This window comes from Ptychodera flava, chromosome 19 (assembly GCF_041260155.1).
Source record: "Ptychodera flava strain L36383 chromosome 19, AS_Pfla_20210202, whole genome shotgun sequence".
Lineage (NCBI taxonomy): Eukaryota > Metazoa > Hemichordata > Enteropneusta > Ptychoderidae > Ptychodera > Ptychodera flava.
The window spans coordinates 29,656,828-29,677,702 of NC_091946.1; the positions used below are offsets into that span (position 1 = coordinate 29,656,828).

The 20,875-nt window shown below is 36.9% G+C and overlaps 3 long non-coding RNA genes across 4 annotated transcripts in view; 1 reads left to right on the forward strand and 2 right to left on the reverse strand.

Annotated features, from left to right (window-relative positions):
* Positions 1 to 20,875, forward strand: part of LOC139119212 (uncharacterized) — an 83,605-nt gene that overhangs the window by 16,625 nt on the left and 46,105 nt on the right. The gene's annotated exons all lie outside the window — the stretch shown is intronic.
* Positions 750 to 12,566, reverse strand: LOC139119210 (uncharacterized). The gene is made up of 9 exons (XR_011548867.1): positions 10,741 to 12,566; positions 10,507 to 10,584; positions 9,739 to 9,782; positions 7,724 to 9,545; positions 5,772 to 5,907; positions 2,801 to 5,451; positions 2,562 to 2,639; positions 1,824 to 1,867; positions 750 to 1,563 (listed from the first exon to the last, which is right to left on the reverse strand). It is a non-coding gene; the product is annotated as an uncharacterized lncRNA (long non-coding RNA).
* LOC139119211 (uncharacterized) lies at positions 12,859 to 19,464 on the reverse strand. Of its 2 annotated transcripts, none has more exons than XR_011548868.1 (6): positions 19,170 to 19,462; positions 18,936 to 19,013; positions 18,126 to 18,169; positions 16,029 to 17,870; positions 13,841 to 13,976; positions 12,859 to 13,520 (listed from the first exon to the last, which is right to left on the reverse strand). It is a non-coding gene; the product is annotated as an uncharacterized lncRNA (long non-coding RNA). The 2 variants fall into 2 exon arrangements; XR_011548869.1 differs by having other exon boundaries at positions 12,910 to 13,520; positions 13,863 to 13,976; positions 19,170 to 19,464.

Here is a 20,875-nt window from a genome sequence, read left to right on the forward strand (position 1 = left end):
TGTACATTTGATGGTTAATTTTGTATTACTTTAGAGGATCATGTTTCAATATGATGCACGATGAAGGTTTGTTCATGAGGCAAAACAGTCCAAAACGGCTTAACACCGATTTGTTTGTCAACATCACTTTCTACAACTTGGAGGTCTCTTCATTAATTTCCAGGTTATATATAGATGCTGCAGTCTGCCATTCACTTTTGTTTGAAACACTTGCAAATTTGTGTACAAAAGTTTATTTCACTGTAGGTAAATATTGTTCAGATATCTATTTTGTATGTGTCTAAGATCCTTCAAGTTGGTTTTCTTGTTCGAAACACGAGTGGTATGGCGTGCAAAAGTCTTTGCTTGTTTTTTCTGAGATCATTACGAGGTTAATTGTCATCGGTGTGTTTTTTTCATGCATTTTGTAAACGAAAGTGAAAACATGAGAGATATTAGACGTTGCTCTATCATGAGAAACATCTTTCAGAATGATTGAGTATCTGGTGCAGTGTCAGTACAGGCACGTTAAAGATATCAGTCTTTATCGTCATAACTAGGCAGTGTATTGAAGGTGCAGAAAAAATTGTCAGCTTTTGAAAACCAGATTCTGACCGCTACAAGTTTTGTCAGAAAGGGGACTTGCATGCAATATCAGAATATTCAGTTGCTGATTTGCGAGCTCTTCTAGATTTCCTTGAGAATGTGAAACCAATAATATACTGAAACACACTCGTACTGTATGCAGATACAACACAAAAACGCAACGATTATAATACATTAATAATGAGGTTTTATTGCTAATCAGGAAAGAGGCTAACTATTCAAATATTCCGTGGAGAGGAATAAAAGTGTAATTGAAATTTTGAACTTGAAATACATACATGAGCACTTCAAAAGCGAATATGCAGAATTACAGATAAAGAAATCACCAAGAGTGACAGAGAAACAAAATATTGGCATTGATAATGTTGAAAGTACATGCGTCATTGAAACAGGGTTGGGTGAAGTAAGATGGAATATGATGGATTGCAATTGAAAAAATAGCAGTTCATCATCAGACACTTGAATGGTATCATACTAGAAAGCAATTCCAACACAAACAAAAGCCACACTGTGTATGAGTTTTGAATTGAGTGGACTAAAGTTTTCGAACCCATTCACTTCAATATGGTTAACTTACTGATATAAGATGTTCATTTAACACCTGGCAGTAAAATATGATTTCACTCTGATGGTGGACATGACTCCAACAAAATAATAACTGTTCTTAATAGAACTACTTACAGTACCTAGACAACACTAAAATTCTTTTAACAGCTTGCATTGTGATGGACATAATTTCTGTAACACCTAGTTTAAACGCTTGGCATTATATTACCATATTGTTATTTAACATAAAATCGACGACAAAGTTTTCATGAAGAAGTAAATCACAGTTCTTTCTTCATTTGAATTAGTATATTGACCATTATTGTCGGTAAAGCTAAAAGATTCGTCCTAATCCTCGACAATTATGAAGTCAAATGCTTGTATCGGCGGCACTTGGTGGTGGAAAAATATTTTGTTGTAAGGCAGCTCGATCTGTAAAGAAGCAAAATTAATTCATTACAATGTTATTTTAATCTATATACAATTTCAAGTTAAACGCAAGAGCAGAACTTTGTGATGGTGTCAGCGATGACCCGGACATGTACACGTGATTTAAAGCTTCGATGAGTCAGGGGTCAGGGTTCAAATCTTTGGGTGAGACTTATTTGCATTAATCAGTTCTATTTGGCAAATGCAAATCTTGATTCCACTATATAGAATGTATGTTCGAAATATTTGTCAAGTATACTCACATTTGTTGGTACTGCTAGTTGGTGTCAGCGACAAAACGTGTGCCCTGCATGGTACATAAAGCATGACAGAGTGTAAGTTTGGCAAATGGACACTATGAAAGCAAAGTGGAGACGTCATTTTGTGCAAGACAAAATGTTTCTATAATTATGAATTCTACTTCTCCATTGGAGAACAATAACAACGAATAAAATGATATCATGTGCCTCTGGGACAGATTTTGGTCTGCCACTTGAGGGGGCTTCTTTGAAACCCTTGGAGCAATTGAAGTTGTCATCGACTTAATTCTATGAAAATCGGATTTCATTTTTCCACATAAGGAGATATATATATAATACAGGGATAGAGGCCATTTCGAATTTAAGAAAAAAAAGGGTAAATATTGAGAAGTGTGTTCTCTCGTGCCAAAATTTTGACCGTAACCTCGATTTTTATTCTCGATTTTGAAAGAGAATGGTTTAACGTTTGCTTGAGGAAATTTTGAACAAGGGCTTCAGTCTTTCATTTTCGAGGCTCGAACAACTTTATTCAGCATGGATGAAAAAGGAGTACATGGGTTGTCTTGTTCACTTGTGAACTTCACCTATAAGCGCCGTAAATGCAACACCTTTTTCTAATGTAGCTGCTAAAATTCTTACAGTACTTCTCATCTTTTCGACTTGTTGGACATTATCAGTACAAAGTGATAACAGGTGCCTGTAAAATCCATGTCACAAAAATTGAATATAAAATTTACTTACCTCCAATAACTTCGGCTTCACAGTCTGATTCTCTTGATTCGTCGAAATTGTTTTCTTCAAGTACATAACGCAATTTAGCTGAAAGGAAATGAAACACAGAATTAAACCAAAATGACCATTTCTATTTCTAAAGTTAAGTAAATCTGATGTTATGTTTGAAATGAAAATTCATCATAGTTATACAAGTCAGGGAGAACTTCAGTATATTTTCAAGCACCGACAACATAACTTTTACAAACCTTTCTTTGGTTCGTTCGATGGGACATTTGGAGACGGACCATACGTTGTGTGAACGCTGGTACTATAGATCCCTTTTTTAGGTTCGTTGCTGCTTGTATTGTTCATGACTGGTATCAGGCGTAAAACAACTGGCGAGGCTCGTTCAGTGTTTGGTTGTGTTCCGCAAATTTTATTCAAACGAAGAGTACCTCCAGCTTATATAGTTGTATGGACGTGAACCTTACGTCAAGACATGTAGTGTAAAAAGGCAATCTGATTGATCAAAAAAGGGCTTTTCCAAAAGCTGTATTATTTTGTTATTTATAGTAACTTACAATTTGGCTTAAATGCAACCTTATCATTGCAGAAAATTCTCGAAAAAGCAAGATAAGCTCTTGGCGCATGCGCGACGTTCCTTTTATTCGTTGGCCAACAATAAGGAATTTCCCGCCCATCCGCTAGGGTACATTAAGGCTTTGTTGAAACACTGTGAAGTGTGATGTGGTAAGATGATCTTTGGTCACCCTCGTTCAAAGATAAGATTTCTCGAACCTTCCCAGGTCAGAGCATAGTAGTACATAACATGAGACAACTATTCACTAGAAAGAGTACAACTATTTACACACAGTATTAACATAATTGAGTCAGGATAAGCAGTGTTTGTCATTTATCTCTGTCGAATTTAGCCCCTGCTATAACTATTTTTCTATTATCTTGACCTCATACAAGACCATGAAAATGTCATCGAAATTTATATTCACCGACCACATTTTCCATTCTGCGCAACCTATACCTTGTAAACCTTATGAGCTTATGATATTGTTAACAGCAGCGTCTTGTCTGCGTTTTGGCAACGTTTACGCCTAGGCAGATCTGTATCTGACACAGAGTATAATTTTCAATACAGCAAGGAAATGTAGCTTGAAGGTATCTTAAACGTTCTTTGATTAAGTTACGCGGGGAAAATGCAAAAAGGAAGGGGCTTATCAATTCTGAACCTTGACATAGTCTTGGTTCAATCAGTCAGGGGTCAAAACGAATCCTCAGTAGTTTTATCTATTCTCCATTCATAAAATCCTGTAACCAATCATTTTTGAGGATTAAAATATTGGCACAATCGTGTGGACTGGACAACAACCGTCGAACAATAATTCTAGGTGTAATTCAACTTCATTTTGACGTAATCAACAGAACGGATTAAGCAAAAGCATTGCCACCATCTGATATGTTTTCCGTCAGATCATAATGGTATCGGTTGGCAAATTTTCAACAACGAAAAGTTACACAAACATGCTTCACAAACTTCTTTTTGTCTCCAAAATGTAACATTGAAATCAAACGTAACGTATCGGGAGTTTATGTCACACCTATTAATAAATATGTGTTAAGAACTCAAACATGTGAATACATGTGTGAGACGTTATGCACACGCGGTTGGCCAAACAAGCTCGTGTCCTTTGATCGCTCATTACTCGTTGGAAAAACCCTTGTTCAGGTGGTGTAATTTCACAACTGGTGACATTTTCTTTGCTGTAGAGAGATTATATGTCATTTTACTTTTTCCTGCCGAATTTTGAATGACAATGTCGATGCTTCTGTACATTTTACGATTTTCACAATTCAATCATTGTGCGCTGCTCTTCAAATTTTTGATTTGGACTTTCAGTAACAATGAGAGGCAACAGAATTTGTGTCTTTTCTGTACAAATGATTCAGCTCAATGAATATTTTTATAAACATAAAATATAACCAAATTGTGTTTCCGGCCTGGCTTCTGGGCATCTTCGTCCTTCGATGAATTCAAGGTCATTCACGACAATAAGGACAGTTTTATTCAGTCTCTGCAACCCTGAGAACCGGATTCACCTTGTTCAAATACTGTGCAGAAATAACGACCTGCATAGAATATCAGGGTGACAAAGTTGCCAATGTCATCGATGGACTCTGGTGATTGTCTGGGCCATGGGCAATCGTGATGAAAATAAAATATACATGCTCTTTGTGTAGCTGAAACAACAGTCACTGCGATTTTATTTAGTTGCAAATAGTTTACTTGAGTTAAAATTAACAGTTAAGAGTTAAGAGTGGAAATTCATTAATTAATTAAGAGTTAAAATTAACAAAGTCTGCATAATTCTGATGCTGTACTTAAAATGATTGAATCCCTCACAAACGATGAAGTCATGAATGCAAATTTAAAAATTTTACAAGTTACACTGAGAATATCAAAATGTTGGTGAGAACAGCGATTGACAATATCAAAATTCTGTGCGTTAAAAATGTACATTAGATGAAGCCTATGGATTAATAAGTCGTCGAACATTTTAGTGTAATCTATTAAAATTCAAAAACACCAAGTACAGTAGTAGTAGCAGTAATTACAATGGGTTGCTACAAAGATATTCAGCAATAGGAAGTTGTTTCGGTTTAAGCACTTTACACAGTTTCTAGTTGTAAACAAGTTCATAAATCTTCGTAAACTGTGGTACAATACTGGCGACGCCCAGACTGGTTTTTTTAAATGTTGAAAACACCAGTAATTTCTGTCGCTGTAAATATAGGAGAGCTTATTTAGTCAACAAATCCCCAGATAATAAAAAACACACAAAACTTCATTGAATTCCACTTCATTAGAGAACTTTCACAATGTCTTCATTTTTTTTCTGTCAATCTGAAAGAGAAAAACAAATGAAACAGTTACATAAAGATGGAAAAGCTGCTGACCGAGGGACGCAATTTCAAATGGAGCTCCGTGTAACATAAAGTTCACTACTTATCACCTATAAAATAAAACATGTGTTCCAAAGGGGAAAAGGGCATAATAACTACCTAGCCCACTTCAGTTTATAATTCAAAATTCTCATGTTAAAAAATTGAAGTGATCGTCCTTAAGAGTTTTCAACATACAGATCTCAAGCTTAGCAACATTGATGTTCCACAAACATCTATGCAAGTTATCGTGTAGGGTAAAGTCATGAAAAGCCAATTTACCTCATCCATTACAGCCACTCAGACTACCTTCAATTTAGGGTGATGCTGCGGGGCAGACTTGGCTTCCAATACATAGGAGTGCCAGTGATACCAACCAGCAAGTACATATCAGCAACCTCTCCCACTATTTCCATCACTGCAAGAGATCACACAATGCCAACGTAATGCACGATGGACAAGTTGGCCCGCAGAAAGTGTAGCACTATGTCAAATCACGTAGTGAAGATAAATATGTCACCACTTGGCACTGGACTGACATATCACCTTTACTATTCATAGCTATTGGCTACTTTCCTGTAGGAATAATTTTAAAGACGCTTCAAATTCTACAGTGACAGAACCAATACAGGACATTCAATCACAAAACTATGTGAGACCTGTTACAACATTATCAATTGTAGCGCATTCAATTTTGTTGTGACAAAAGAGGCAAATTCTCTAAAAAACATTTAGCTAAGACCTAATTTTGCCTACAAATGGGTGTTGCAAGATCACTATGTAAATGCTTGCCTTGAACGTTTAACGCCATCAGTTCGACGAAGCTTACAAAATGTACAGAATCTTATCGTGTGAGTCCTGCCCATGCCTACGTATGAGGTCATACAAGGGCCAAACTAGGTGGTTGTGGGGCACCATACATTTTTTCCTTTTCAAAACGTTTAGCAATAAATTCATCCATAAATTTGATAGTTTTGAAAGCTGGTCATATACAGTGTCACCTGTTAGAAGGCGTCGTGTTTTAACTAACCACAATGCTCCAGTAAACAGAGCTAAAATATTGCTGTTTGATACCTTGGGGATTTTTTTGGCACTGGTGGAGAAGTGGCACACCACAAATATACCACCAGAATATAATTTTAAACTGTTTTTAGAAAGGAAATTCCAACACTGGTGAAAAGCATTCGAATATGGAAAGGTTTAGGTTTCAAAAGCCAAGATGGCGGATGTTCTTGTTGACAAGGTATGGGAATCCCCCTCAGGCTAGGTGCGTTCACAACTACTGGGTGTGCACACCGTCGACAACCGCTTGTGCTGTTTCTAGTCTTTCTAGTTTGCTTCGTAGACGCACAACATATCGACCAAATGCTGTGCTCAAGCCTCCTACATTTGGTTCGGACAAAATTACTGAATTCTCGTCCGGTTACTCTGTTCGTTGGGACACATCTAATATTCCGGTTACTCTGGTAGTATAGACAATGAAGGCATAAGTGATTATAGACAATCTGCTGGACAGGTTGAGGGGAGAGTTTGTAAACCGACTGCGATTTTAGAAACCTTAAATGATGTATTCACAGAAACGTTTAGTATATTTAGCTATTTTCACATTTTTAAGTCTCCCCGTATTTGCAAGATATTAGCCAACCATTCGACCAATTTACGTTTAAACGTTTCAGCTTTTTCACAGCTTAAAGTAGAATATGTGAATCAGTTGTTTCTGTTAGAATATTATTTTCCTCATGTCATTTCTGTTTCTGCCTAATATCCTTCTACGTTTTGATATTGTTGCCCCAAATTATGATATTGTGTGCATATGAGTATTGTTTTCTTCACTTTCTTTCTGAGTGAAGTCGCCTTAAACTGAATCTGAACGATCAGAAGAGCTAATACCGATATACGGTTTTAGTTAGCAATCGTCTCCTGTCCAACTGAAGTAGTTTCAAGTATGTCGCTGGCATTTTGTAGTAAACCGTAAAGGTGACAACAAGTATATTGCCCCATCCACTGAAGCATGAACACGGCCTTGTGTTGCGCAGTTTAAAATAATCTATTTAAAGTCTTAAAAGGACAGCGCCTTTAAGACTGAATTCCCTACTGTCAAATTCATGAGAGCTTTGTTCGTTTTGCATGTATGTGCTTCTTACGCACATCAAAATATCATTTACACAATACGGAAATTCGGGCGATAGATTCGTAGCTAAATCGGAAAAGAAATTCGCCAAAATGTTACCCACCTGCTCGTCCATTTGAATCGGTGTTGGACCCACCACCACCGCCGGAACCCCCGCCGCCCTTACCGCCTTCATTTGCGTCGCTCATCTCGTGATATGTATCCAAATTTGCCCTTTCTCAGTAAATTAATTACTGCAGCTGTTGAGACTTACGCCTCTGAATATCACAGGCAGACCTCGCTCGTGGTAGTCTTAGTTGAAAGTCCGATTTTTCAGAAGTAGTAGTAGTGGTTGTAGTGAAAGTGCCAAAAATAACTTTCTGTAGATATGTGACTTTGCATAGGGATCGCCCTAATAAGCTAATGCTTTGAAGAGCGGCCAATCAATAGGTAGTTTACCCGAGATGACAAGCACAAATTTGCATTTCTTTAGTAATAATAAACAGCCATCAGTCGGTTTCATGTTTTAAGATTGAGATTATGGCAAGACAGACTAGATTCCCACCACAAAAAAGAAGAATCCAAAACTCTGGCTTTGTTGGTCGACATCACCTTCTATCACTTTGCGGGCTCTTCTATTTTTATTCGTCCCTTCTTACAACTTATATCCGAAATTGAATGTTATATGTAGATGCTGCAGAATTGCAAATTTTTGTAAACATGTTTGTTTCACTGCAGGCAGTTATTGTTCAGATATCCATTTTGTACGTGTCTGAGTGTCTTCATTTTCTTGTGTGAGGCACGAGTGATATGTCCTACAGATGTCTTTGCTTGTTTGTTTTCTGAAATAATTAGAAGGCTAATCGTCATCGATGTGTGTTTTCATGCATTTTGTACACGAAAGTGAAAACGAGAAATCTACACAGTGCTCTATTATGAGAAACATCTTTCACTCTTTCAGGTGATTGAGTGTCTGGTGCATTGTAAGTACTACAACATTACATACATTTATGTGTATGGCATGACTAAGCAATTTATTGAAGGCCCGGATAAAATTGTCAGCTCTTGAAAGACATGTTCTGCCTGCTACAAGTTTTGTAGGGAGAGAGAACTTGCATGCGATATCAGAATATTCAGTTGCTGATTTGTGAGCTCTTCTTTATTTCCTTGAGAATGTGAAACCAACAATATACTGAAACACTCGTACTGTATGCAGATACAACACACAAAGACAACGGTTATTATAAGTCAATCACGAAGTTTTATTACTTATCAGGAAAGAGGCTTATAACTCAAAATGTTCCGTGAAGAGGAATGTATGGGTAATTGAAATTTTGAACTTGAAGTACATAAAAGATCACTTCAAAAGTGACTATGCAGAATGACAGATCAGGAAATCACCACGACTGACAGAGAAACAAAATATTGGAATTTTGTAATGCTACATTTCCATGTTACATTCACCAACAATATAGTAAAAATAATCAGATAAGCAAAAAAATCATTTCTCGAGTAACTGACGGATAGAAACTGCTTTTATGAAATACGTGGCAGCAAAAAAAATTGATCTCACTCCGGCGGTGGACAGGATGTCATTAAAGTAAAACTAAAACCGTTCTTAATGGGAAAACTTCAGTACCTAGGCAACACTAAAATTATTTAAACAGCTTGCATTGTGATGAACACAATTCCTTATAGTCCTTGTTTTAACACAGGAAATTATACTTCCATATTGCTTCTTAACATAAAACTGACAACAACGTAGTTTTCATGTAAAAAGAGTCACAGTTCTTTCTTCATTTGAATTAGTGAAAATACAATTTTAAAATTATTCTCCATATAGCAGCATGATTCGTCCTAATCCTTGAGTATTGTCATGTCATAATGCTTGTATCAGCGACAGAGGCACTTGTTGGTGGGAAATATTTGTTGTAGGTCAGCTCGATCTGTAAAGAAGCAACATTGATCCATTACAATATTATTTTAATTTATATACAATCTTAAGTTTGTGAGTTGGTCTTAAAACGCAAGAGAAGAATTTGGTGATGGTGTCAGCGATGACCCGGATATGTACACGTGATTTAAGAGTTAAAAAGTTCATGTTCAAACATAACGTAAATATTTGTCCAGTATACTTACCCTTATTGGCACTGGTAGTTGGTGTCAGCGACAAAACGTGTGCCCTGTATAGTACATAAAACATGACTGAGTAAAAGTTTGGCATATGTACATTGTAAAGAGCAAGGTATCACTCATGACAACATGAAAGCGTCATTTCGTGCAAGACAAAATCTGAATATAATCATGAATTATACTTCTCAATCGGAGAACAATGACAATGAATAAAATGACACCAGTTGCCTAAAATAGAATGCGTCTCGGGGACAGATATGTAGACTCTCAAACTTTAACGATTCTATTTTGGTCTACAACTTATGGGGGCTGTTTTGAAGTTCTTGAAGTAAATAAAGTTTTCACGTGCTTAGTTTTGTGAAAATTGAATTTTTTTTCTCAATCGAGATAACACGTAAATGGTGGCCATTTGAATTTTAAATATTGGTAAAAGGCCAATTAGGTAATTTGTTTCTTTTGTATCAAAATTTCGACGATAACCACGAATTTTATTCTTGATTTTAAAAGAGAATGATTGAACGTTTTGCGTGAGTTCAATTTTTTTCCGAGGGGCGAAAACTTTATTCGGCATGGAGCAAATGAGAGTTCGTGGGATTGTCTCATCCACTGAAATTGCACATTTACCCCAGCCTTGTAAATGTAACACCTTTACCTGCTAAAACCCTTTATAATACGTCACATCTCTTGGACTTTTTGGATTTTAAGATCTCCGAGTGATAATAAATACCTGTAAAATCCGTGTCACAAAATTGAATATAAATAAAATTTATTTACCTCCAATAACTTCGGCTTCACAGTCTAATTCTCTTGATTCGTCGAAATGGTTTTCTTCAAGTACATAACGCAATTTATCTGAAAGGAAAAGAGACACAGGATGAATCCAAACTGACCATTTTTAAATCGAAGTAAATCTGATGTCATGTTCTAAATGAAACGTCATCATAATTACACATCGTAAAAGATAGCTTCACAATATTTTCAAGTACTGACAACATAACTTTGACAAACCTTTCTTCACTTCGGTCGCTGTGACATTTGGAGACAGATCTGAAGTTGTATACGTAGTATATGTGGGCCCTCTTTTAGTTTCGTTGGGGCATGTGGTACTCATGACTGGTATCAGAACTAGGACGACTGGCGTGGCTTGCTTGGTATTTATTTTTTCCAGCAAATTTCTTCCTGACGGAGAATGCCCCAGGTTTATATAGCTTTCAAAATTGTATACGTGGACCTTACGTCAAGACACGTGGTGTAAAAAAGCCATTTGATTGATCAAGGAATAGGGATTTCCCTAAAGCTCAATCGATGTTACATATTTATAGTAACTTATAATTTGGCCTCAAATGCAATCTCATCATAGATCATTCCAGAAAAATAGCGAGATAAGTTCTTGGCGCATGCGCAACGTTCCTTTTATTCGTTGGCCAACAATATGGAATTTCCCCACCCGTCCACTGAGGGTAAAGTAAAACCTAGTTGGATTGTAGTGTAGTATGACGTAGCAGTAAGATATTTGGTCTCTCATATTCAGAGATAAGAATTCTCGAAACTTCACCGGTCAGAGCAAGTAATACTTAAGCGGGGGCAATTATTAACTTGAAATTTTACAGCTTTTGACTTCCAGTATTAAAAAAATAGAGTCAGAATAGGCAGTGTTTCGTCATTTATCTCTCTCGAATTTAGCCCCTGCTATAACTATTTTTTATTATCTTGACCTCAAACAAGATCATATGAAAATGTCATCGAAATTTATATTCACCAACCACATCTTCATTCTGGGCAACCTGTACCCTGTTAGCCTTATGAACTTATGATTTTGTTAATGCGAGCGTCTCGTCTACGTTTTGCCAACGTTTACGCCTAGGCAGATCTATATCAGTAATCAGACACTGAGTATAATTTCCAATACAGAAAGGGAATGTAGCTGGAAGATACCTTAAACGTTCTTTGATTATTGATAAATCTGTCAATTACTAGTTTCAATCCTGCTTTCCACACCATAGTTTTAATGTTCTCGTAAACTATGATAAGTTACGCGGGGAAAATGAAAAAAGGAAGGGGCTTATCATTCTGAACCTTGACATAGTCTTGGTTCAATCAGTCAGGGGTCAAAACGAATCCTCAGTAGTTTTATCTATTCTCCATTCATAAAATCCTGTAACCAATCATTTTTGAGGATTAAAATATTGGCACAATCGTGTGGACTGGACAAAAACCGTCGAACAATAATTCAAGGTGTAATTAAACTTCATTTTGACGTAATCAACAGAACGGATTAAACAAAAGCATTGCAATAATCTGATGTTTTCAGTCAGATCATAATGGTATCGGCTGGCAAATTTTCAAACATGCTACACCGACTTCTTTTGTCTCCAAATGTAACATTGAAATCAAACGAAACGTATAGGCAGTTTATGTCACATCTATTAATAAATATGTGTTAAGAACACAAACATGTGAATACACGTGGGAGATGGTATGCACATGTGGTTGGCCAAACAAGCGATCGCTCATTACTCGTTGGAAAAACCCTTGTTCAGGTGGTGTAATTTAACAACTGGTGACATCAAGTTACTTTAATTGACGATGAGCTACTGTGTATGAAAATATAACCCTTTCCCTCCTTTGGAGAGTTTATGTCATTTCATCCTTTCCTGCCAAAGTTTGAATGACACTTTCGATGGTTAATTCTATACATTTTAAGATTTTCACAATCGAATCATTGTGCGCTCCTCTTCAAACGTTTGATTTGGAATTTCACTAACAATGAAATTCAACAGAAGTTGTGTCTTTTCTGTGCAAATGATTCAGCTAAATGAATATTATTATCAATTTAAAATGTAACCGAATTGTGTTTCCTGCCTGGCTGTATATGAGAAATATGCGTATCTATTCTGGCCATCTTCGTCCTTCGGTGAATTCAAGGTCATTCTCTATAATAAGGACAGTTTTATTCAGTCTCTGCATCGCTGAGAACCGGATTCACCTTGTTCAAATAGTGTGCAGAAATAACACCATGCATAGAATATCAGGGTGACAAAGTTGCCAATGTCATCGATGGACTCTAGTGATTGCCAGGGCCATGGGATATTATGATGAAAACAAAACATACGTGCTCTTTGTGTAGCTGAAACAACAGTCACTGCGATTTTATATAGTTGCAAATAGTTTACTTGAGTAAAAGTAACAGTTAAGAGTTAAGAGTGGAAATTCATTAATTAATTAAGAGTTAAAATTAACAAAGTCTGCATAATTCTGATGCTGTACTTAAAATGATTGAATCCCTCACAAACGATGAAGTCATGAATGCAAATTTAAAAATTTTACAAGTTACACTGAGAATATCAAAATGTTGGTGAGAACAGCGATTGACAATATCAAAATACTGTGCGTTAAAAATGTACATTAGATGAAGCCTGTGGATTAATAAGTCGTCGAACATTTTAGTGTAATCTATTAAAATTCAAAAACACCAAGTACAGTAGCAGTTGCAGTAATTACAATGGGTTGCTACAAAGATATTCAGCAATAGTAAGTTCTTTCGGTTTAAGCACTTTACACAGTTTCTCGTTGTAAACAAGTTCATAAATCTTCGTAAACTGTGGCACAATACTGGCGACGCCCAGGCTGGTTTTTTAAATGTTGAAAACACCAGTAATTACTGTCGCTGTAAATATAGGAGAGCTTATTTAGTCAACAAATACCCAGATAATAAAAAACACACAAAACTTCATTGAATTCCACTTCATTAGAGAACTTTCACAATGTCTTCATTTTTTTCTGTCAATCTAAAAGAGAAAAACAAATGAAACAGTTACATAAAGATGGAAAAGCTGCTGACCGAGGGACGCAATTTCAAATGGAGCTCCTTGTCACATCAAGTTCACTACTTATCACCTATAAATAGAACATGTGTTCCAAAGGGAAATAGGGCATAATTACTACCTAGCCCACTTCAGTTTAAAATTCAAAATTCTCATGTTAAAAACATTGAAGTGATCGTCCTTAAGAGTTTTCAACATACAGATCTCACGCTTAGCAACATTAATGTTCCATAAACATCTATGCAAGTTATCGTGTAGGGTTAAGTCACGGAAAGCCAATTTACCTCATCCACTAGAACAACTCACACTACTTTACATTCAGAGTGATGCTGCGGGGCAGACTTGGCTTCCAATACATAGGAGTACCAGTGATACCAACCAGCAAGTACATATCAGCAACCTCTCCCACTATTTCCATCACTGTAAGAGATCACATAATGCCAACGTAATGCACGAGGGACAAGTTGGCCCTCAGAAAGTGTGTCACTATGTCAAATCACGTACTGAAGATAAATATGTCAGCACTTGGCACTGGACTGACATATCACCCTTACCATTCATAGCTATTGGCTACTTTCCTGTAGGAATAATTTTAAAGACGCTTCAAATTCTACAGTGACAGAACCAATACAGGACATACAATCACAAAACTATGTTAGACCTGTTACAACATTATCAATTGCAGCGCATTTAATTTAGTTGTGACAAAAGAGGCAAATTCTCTAGAAGGCCTTTTATCTAAGACCTGAACTTGCCTATAAATGGGTGTTGCATGAACACTATGTAAATGCTTGCCTCGAACATTCAACGCCATCAGTTTGACGAAGCTTACAAAATGTAAAGAATCTTATCGTGTGAGTCCTGCCCATGCCTACGTATGAGGTCATACAAGGGCCAAACTAGGTGGTTGTGGGGCACCAAACATTTTTTCCGTCTCAAAAGTTTATCAATGAATTCATCAATAAAGTTGATAGTTTTGAAAGCTGGTCATACACAGTGTCACCTTTTAGAATGCGTCGTGTTTTAACTAACCACAATGCTCCAGTAAACAGAGCTAAAATATTGCAGTTTGATACCTTGTGGATTTGTTTTTTGCACTGGTCAAGGAGCGACACACCACAAATATACCACCAGAATATAATTTTAAACTGTTTTTAGAAAGGAAATTCCACACTGGCGAAAAGGATTCGAAAATGGAAAGGTTTAGGTTTCAAAAGCCAAGACTGCGGATGTTCTTGTTGACAAGGTATGGGAATCCCCCTCAGGCTTGGTGCATACACGACTACTGGGTGGGCACAGCGTCGACAACCGCTTGTGCTGTTTCAGGACTTTTTATTTTGCTTCGTAGACGCACAACATATCGACCAAATGCTACGCTCAAGCCTCCTACACTTGGTTTGGACAAAATCACTGAATTCGCCTCTGTTCGTTTGGATATACCTAAGATACCGGTTACTCCGGTAGTATAGACAAAGAAGGCATAAAGGGTTCTCGACAATCTGCTGGGCAGGTTGAGGGGAGATTTAGTAAGCCGACTGCTATTTTAAAAACCTTAAATGATGTATTCACAGAAACCGTTAGTATTTTTAGCTATTTTTACATTTTAAGTCTCCCGGTATTTGCAAGAAATTAGCCGACCATTCGACCAATATGCGTTTAAACGTTTCAGTTTTTTCTCAGCTTGAACTAGAATATGTAAATCAGCTGTTTCTATTAACATAATGAAAAGTGATTAGTATTACGAAATATGAATATTATTTTCCTCATGTCATTTCTGTTTCTGCCTAATATCCTTCTACGTTTTGATATTGTTGCCCCAAATGATGATCTTGTGTGCATATGAGTATTGTTTTCTTCACTTTCTTTCTGAGTGAAGTCGCCTTAAACAGAATCTGAACTATCAGAAGAGCTAATACCGATATTTGTAATTCAAATGGCCGCTATAATGTTACCTTTTGTTGATTTTGTTGAGAAACATGTATTTCGAGTTTCCACAAAATGAAGACAGTGGAAAATTATTTACTCGTTATATTCAAAATGGTCCACTCAATCTGCGACCAGAAAAAGTCTTATAAACGTTAGGCACCTTAAATGGCCCCAATAATTGTGGCTATTTTGATGAGGTAACGTATAGAAACGGTTTTTGTTAGCAATTGTCTCCTGTCCAACTGAAGACGTTTCAAGTATGTCGCTGGCATTATGTACTAAAATGTTAAGGTGACAAAAAGTATATTGCCCCCACCGACCGAAGCATGAACACGCCCTTGTGTTGCGCAGAGTAAAATGATCTAAAGTCTTAAAAGAACAGGGCCTTTAAAACTTAATTTCCTACTATCAAATTCATGAGAACTTTGTTCGTTTGGTATGTATGTGCTTCTCACGCATATCAAAATATCATTTACACAATAAGGAAATTCCGGCGATAGATTCGTTGCTGAAATCGGAAAAGAAATTCGCCAACATGTTACCCACCTGCTCGTCCATTTGAATCGGTGTTGGACCCACCACCACCGCCGGAACCCCCGCCGCCCTTACCGCCTTCATTTGCGTCGCTCATCTCGTGATATTTATCAAAATTTGCCCTTTCTCAGTATATTAATTACCGCAGCTGTTGAGACTTACGCCTCTGAATATCACAGGCAGACCTCGCTCGTGGTAGACTTAGTTGAAGTCCGATTTTTCAGAAGTAGTAGTAGTGGTTGTAGTGAAAGTGCCAAAACTAACTTTCTGTAGATATGTGACTTTGCATATGGGTCGCCCCAATAAGGTCATGTTTTGAAGAGCGGCCAATCAATAGATAGTTTACCCGAGATGACAATCACAAATTTGCATTTCATTTCATTAGTAAACATAGACAGCCATCTGTCGGTTTCAGGTTGTAAGATAGAGATTATGGCAAGACACACTAGACTCCCACCACAAAAAAGAAGAATCCAAAACACTGGCTTTGTTGGTCGACATCACCTTCTACCACTTAGCGGGCTCTTCTATTTTATTCGTCCCTTCTTACAATTTACATCAAATTCAATTTTATATGTAGATGCTGTAGACTGTCGTCCGTTTTTTCGAAACAATTGCTAATTTGTGTACACATATTTGTTTTACTGCAGGCAATTGTTGTTCAGATATCCATTTTGTATGAGTCTGACTCTCTTAATTTTCTTGCCTGAGACACGAGTGGTATGGCCTACAGAAGTCTTTGCTTGTTAGTTTTCTCAAATTATTAGGAGGCCAATCGTCATCGATGTGTGTTTTCATGCATTTTGTACACGAAAGTGAAAACATGAGAAATATATACGTTGCTCTATTATGAGAAACATCTTTCACTCTTTAAGGTGATTGAGTGTCTGGTGCATTGTTAGTACTTCCACATTACATGCATTTATCTGTATGGCATGACTAAGCAATTTATTGAAGGCCCGGATAAAATTGTCAGCTTTTGAAAGACATGTTCTGCCTGCTACAAGTTTTATACGTAGAGAGAACTTGCATGCAATATCAGAATATTCAATTGCTGATTTGTGAGCTCTTCTTTATTTCCTTGAGAATGTGAAACCAAAAATATACTGAAACACACTCGTACTGTGTGCAGGTACAACACAAAAACGCAACGGTTATAATACATTAATAATGAAGTTTTATTGCTAATCAGGAAAGAGGCTAACTATTCAAATATTCCTTGAAGAGATATATATGTGTGTAATTGACATTTTGAACTTGAAGTACCTTAAATATCACTTCAAAAGTGACTTTGCAGAATGACAGATCAGGAAACAGCCACGAGTGACAGAGAAACAAAATATTGGAAATGGTAATGTTACATTTCCATATTACACTCACTAACAATATGGTAAAAAATAATCAGATAAGCAAAAAATTAATTTCTCGAGTAACCAACTGATAGAAACTGCTTTTATGAAAATACGTGGCAGCAAAAAAATTGATCTCACTCCGGCGGTGGACAGGATGTCAACAAAGTAAAATTCAAACCATTCTTAATGGGAAAACTTCAGTACCCAGACAAAACTAAAATTATTTAAACAGCTTGCATTGTGATGAACACAATCCCTTACACTCCTTGTTTTAACACTGGAAATTATACCGCCATATTGCTTCTTAACATAAAACGGACAACAGCGTAGTTTTCATGTAAAAATAGTCGCAGTTCTTTCTCCATTTGAATTAGTGAATATAAAATTATTCTCCAAAAAGTACAAGATTCGTCCAAATCCTTGAGTATTATCATGTCATAATGCTTGTATTGGCGGCGAAGGTACTTGTTGGTGGGAAATATTTGATGTATGGCAGCTCGATCTGTAAAGAAGCAACATTGATTCATTACAGTATTATTTTAATTTATATACAATCTCAAGTTTGTTAGTTGGTCTTAAAACGCAAGAGCAAAATTTTGTGATGGTGCCAGCGATTACCCGGATATGTACACGTGATTTTGATGAGTCAGAGGTCAGGGTTGAAATCTTTGCGTTCTATTTTGCATATGAACATTATGATTCCAAAATGTTGAATTCATGTTCAAACATAACGTAAATATTTGTCCAGTATACTTACCCTTATTGGCACTGGTAGTTGGTGTCAGCGACAAAACGTGTGCCCTGTATAGTAAATAAAACATGACTAGTACATAAAATATGACAAAGTAAACGTTAGGCATATGTATTTTATGAAGAGCAATGTATCACTCATGACAACACGAAAGCGTCAATTCGTGCAAGACAAAATCTTGATATATAATCATGAATTCTACTTCTCCATCAGAGAACAATGACAGTGAATAATGTAACATAATTTGCGGAAATTGGAATGCGCCTCGGGAACAGATATTCGGACCCCCAATGTTACGATTCTATTTTGGTCTACAACTTGTTAGGGTTTATTTTGAAGCTCTGGGAGTAAAAACAGTTTTAACCTGCTTAGTTTTGTGAAAATTGGAATTTGTTTTCTAGATCGAGAGAACACGTGGATGGCGGCCATTTTGAATTTGAAAATATTGGTTGAGAGGCCAATTAGGTTATTTGTTTCTTTTGTACCAAAATTTCGACGATGAAACTGATTTTTATTCTTGATTTTGAAAGAGAATGACTGGACGTTTGCTTGAGGAAAATTCGAACAAGAGCCCGAGTCTTTCATATTCGAGGCGCGAACAACTTTATTCGGCATGGAGGAAATGAGATTCGTGGGTTGTCTCATTCACTGGGATTGGGCGCTTCACCCCAGCCTTGTAAATGTATCACCTTTACCTGCTAAAAGCCTTTATAGTACATCACATCTCTTGGACGCTTTTGGACTTAAACAGCACAAAGTGATAATGAATACAAGCGTAAAATCAATGTCACAAAATTGAATATAAAATTTACTTACCTCCAATAACTTCTGCTTCACAGTCTGATCCGTTTGATTCGTCGAAATGGTTTTCTTCAAGTACATAACGCAATTTAGCTTTAAGGAAAGGAGAGACAGGATTCAGCCAAAATGACCATTTTTAAATCTAAATCTAAATCTCTTGTCATGTTCTAAATAAACATCATCGTAATAAGTTAAGTCCATGAGACATTCACAATATTTTCAAGCACTGAATACATATCTTTGACAAACCTTTCTTCGGTTCGTTCGATGAAACATTTGGAGATGATTTTGTAGATGGATTTGCATTCGTGGGACGTATGGTCATTTTTTTAGGTTCGTTATGGGGTGTACTCATGACTGGTACAAAAAATAGGCCAACTGACGTGACTCGCTTGGTGTTTGGTTTAGCTCAGCAAATGTCTTCCTTCCGGAGAGTGCCCCAAGGTTTATATAGCATTCAAAACTGTATACGTGGGACTTGCGTCAAGACACGTGATGTTAAACAGCAATGTGATTGATCAAGAAACAGGTATGCTAATGCTGACTTACACTCTGCAACCTCATCATAGATCATTCCAAAAAAAAAAGGAAGAGAAGCTCTTGGCGCATTCGCCACTTTCCTTTTATTCGTTGGCCAACAATATGGCATTTTCCCACCCGTCTGCTTGGGGTAAAGTAAAACCAAGTTGAAATGTAGTGTAGTATGATGTAGCATAAAGTTCTTTGGTCTCTCATATTTAGAGATAAGAATTCTCGAAACTTCACAGGTCAGAGCAAGTCATACATAAGCGGGGATAATTATTGACTTTTAAGTGTACAGCTGTTGACCTATAGTATTAAAAATAATAGAGTCAGAATAGGCTGTGTTTTGTCATTTATCTCTCTCAAGCTAAGCGCCTGCTGTAAATGTCTTTCTACTGTCTGGACCTCATACAATAATCACAGGAAAATGTCATCGAAATCGTTCTCAACCTATACCCTGTGAGCCTTAAGCGCTGATGACTTTGTTAACAGGAGCGTCTCGTCTACGTTTTGGCAATCTTGACGCCTCGACCGATCGGCATGTGATTGACAACGAGCATGCTTTCCAATACAGCAACAAAAGGTAGTTGACTACGCGTTCAAAAGTTTTGTGATGTTTCGACAAATCTATCGTTCACTAGTTTCAATCCTTCTGTCCACATCAAAGTCCTAATGCTATCGCAAAGTATGATAATTGACGTAGTGAAATGACAAAGTGGAGTGGGCCTATAAATTTTCAACCATGAGATACCCATGGTTCTATCAGTCAGTGGTCACCATGTTATCAAAGCGATGTTTCAGTGAGTACATGGGCGAACAAGAATCTTCAGTAGTTATAATTATTCTCTAATCATGAAATGCTGTAACCAAGCATTTTTAGGATTGAAATATTGACACAATCGTGAGGAGCACACAACAATAATTTCAAAGCAATTGCACTTCATTTGACGTGATCAACAGATAAGCAAAACCATTGCCACTATCTGATATAAGTTTCAGTCAACTCATACAAGTATCGGGTGGAAAGTTACCCAAATGTCACATTGCAAGCAAAAGAAATACGGCTAGTTTTCAACCGGGTTCGAACTCACAACATACGGCAACCAGTCGCCTGGCGGAGAGGCAACAGACAGAACCACTTGGCCAAATCCCAACTCTCAACCTATTGCCTGTATATGTCACACCTATTAATAAATGTGGGTTAAGACCTCTAACATGTTAGTACGTGTGAGGTGTTATATTCACGTGGTGGCCAAACAAATTCGTTTACTTTAATCGCTCATTACTCGTTGGAAAAAACCCTTTTTCTATTGTTGATAGATTATGCCATTTCACTCTTTCCTACCGAAATTTGCATGACAATTTCGATGCTTCATTCTAGACATTTTAAGATTTTCACAATCGAATTCGGAATCATTATGCCCTCCTCTTCA